Source organism: Anastrepha obliqua, unplaced genomic scaffold, assembly GCF_027943255.1.
Source record: "Anastrepha obliqua isolate idAnaObli1 unplaced genomic scaffold, idAnaObli1_1.0 ptg000398l, whole genome shotgun sequence".
Taxonomy (NCBI): Eukaryota; Metazoa; Arthropoda; class Insecta; order Diptera; family Tephritidae; genus Anastrepha; species Anastrepha obliqua.
The window spans coordinates 22501-24996 of record NW_026562373.1 but is presented as its reverse complement, the minus strand read 5'-3'; the positions used below and the strand labels follow the sequence as shown (position 1 = coordinate 24996).

General features: G+C 27.0%; 1 non-coding gene and 1 pseudogene across 1 annotated transcript in view; both read left to right on the top strand.

The window, feature by feature from the left end:
* Window positions 1–779: 779 nt before the first annotated feature.
* LOC129252828 (5.8S ribosomal RNA) lies at window positions 780–960 on the top strand (annotated as a pseudogene).
* A 442-nt stretch (window positions 961–1402) lies between these two features.
* The window catches only part of LOC129252830 (large subunit ribosomal RNA), a 3986-nt gene continuing 2892 nt past the window's right edge, over window positions 1403–2496 (top strand). Inside the window, exon 1 of the ribosomal RNA XR_008583666.1 lies at window positions 1403–2496. This exon is cut by the window's right edge and continues 2892 nt beyond it. This is a non-coding gene — a ribosomal RNA (large subunit ribosomal RNA).

Genomic DNA, 2496 nt, shown 5'->3' with positions numbered 1-2496 from the left:
AAGTCCCTGCCCTTTGTACATACCGCCCGTCGCTACTACCGATTGAATTATTTAGTGAGGTCTCCGGACGTGATCACTGTGACGCCTCGTGTGTCACGGTTGTTTCGCAAAAGTTGACCGAACTTGATTATTTAGAGGAAGTAAAAGTCGTAACAAGGTTTCCGTAGGTGAACCTGCGGAAGGATCATTATTGTGTTCCATATCCGTAAGAAAAACAAACAAACAAACAAACAAACAGACAAGCAAACAAACGAACAAAAAGAAAAAAAAAAAAAAAAAAAAAAAGAAAAAAAAAAAATTTATATAATTATTTTGAATCCATAATTCTTTTTATTCTTTTTCATTCAATTTGTGATCCATCAATTATATCATATTAAATATAATATATGATGGTACATTTTGTAATGTTTTTTCTTATTTTTTTCTTTTAAAAACCTTTAAACATGAAAATAAAAAGTTGTACTTATTATTCATTTGATTGAATGATAAGTTAATTTGTTCACAATAACAAAAGTGGTATATATTTATTATATTATTATATATACATAAAATGATTAAAAAAATACAAAATAATTGAATCATAATAAATACCACCACTGTATTATTGTTGAACTAAGACATTCGCAACTTAATAAAAATGTTTAGAGTTAAATATATTTGATATATATTATTGAAAGAAAATCAATTTATATATTATTAATATTATTTAATTTTACTCTTTCAATTAATATATGCAAAAAAAAATTGACATTTGTTATAAATAAAAATAAATAAAAAAATACTCTAAGCGGTGGATCACTTGGCTCATGGGTCGATGAAGAACGCAGCAAACTGTGCGTCATCGTGTGAACTGCAGGACACATGAACATCGACATTTTGAACGCATATCGCAGTCCATGCTGTTATGTACATTAAATTCAATTTTAAAGTACTGCTTGGACTACATATGGTTGAGGGTTGTAAGACTATGCTAAATAAGTTGCTTATTCTTTTATAAAAATAATTGAATTTAAGCAAATGTGTATATTATTGGATTTTAAATAATTCATAATATTAATAGCAAAAAAAATAAAGATATATAATGAATTTTATTTATTATATATTCTTTAAAAAAAAAATCCTCTCAAATAAAATGAAATGATGAAAATATTGAATCTAAGTATTCTTTACAAAAAATTTTCATATTATTTATATATATATATAAAATAATAATTTATATATGTAATTAAAAGGAGGAATGTCTAGCATAAAAATTAAATTTTTTATTCTAGGATTGCCTCATTTTACATTATTATTATTTTTATATATTTACAATATATAAAAGGAGAAAAGAAAAATAGAGATGAAAAGATGATATAATTTTTTTATTAAATTGTGAGAAGATAAAAAAAGAATATTAAAACAACCTCAACTCATATGGGATTACCCCCTGAATTTAAGCATATTAATGAGGGGAGGAAAAGAAACTAACAAGGATTTTCTTAGTAGCGGCGAGCGAAAAGAAAATAGTTCAGCACTAAGTCACTTTGTCTATATGTCAAATGTGAGATGCAGTGTATGGAATATCTTAATATCTAGTATGAGAAATTAACGATTTAAGTCCTTCTTAAATGAGGCCATTTACCCATAGAGGGTGCCAGGCCCGTATAACGTTAATGATTACTAGAAAGATATTTCCAAAGAGTCGTGTTGCTTGATAGTGCAGCACTAAGTGGGTGGTAAACTCCATCTAAAACTAAATATAACCATGAGACCGATAGTAAACAAGTACCGTGAGGGAAAGTTGAAAAGAACTCTGAATAGAGAGTTAAATAGTACGTGAAACTGCTTAGAGGTTAAGCCCGATGAACCTGAATATCCATTATGAAAAATTCATCATTAAATAATTAAAAAAATAATGTGCATTTTTTTCATATAAGGACATTGTAATCTATTAACATAATAAAGTATTTATCAAAAGATCATTGGTGATATTAAGTTTATTTAAATTAATTTGCTTTTTAAGCATATTAACATAAAATAAATACTAATGATTTGATAAAGTGTTGATAGATTTTATTATATATAATGCTAAAATTCATTTTTTGAATTTTACAAAAAATTTAATATCTATGATATTAATATTTATTTGTATGCATTTATATGATTAACAATGCGAAAGATTCAGGATACCTTCGGGACCCGTCTTGAAACACGGACCAAGGAGTCTAACATATGTGCAAGTCATTGAGTTATATTAAACTTAATGGCATAATTAACTTAACTTAAATATAATGGGATTAATTTTTAGTCTATTTTTTAATAAATAGTCAATTAATTCAATCCCGGGGCGTTCCATATAGTTATGTATAATGATAATTTATTATTATTTATACCTCTAACTGGAGCGTACCTTGAGCATATATGCTGTGACCCGAAAGATGGTGAACTATACTTGATCAGGTTGAAGTCAGGGGAAACCCTGATGGAAGACCGAAACAGTTCTGACGTGCAAAT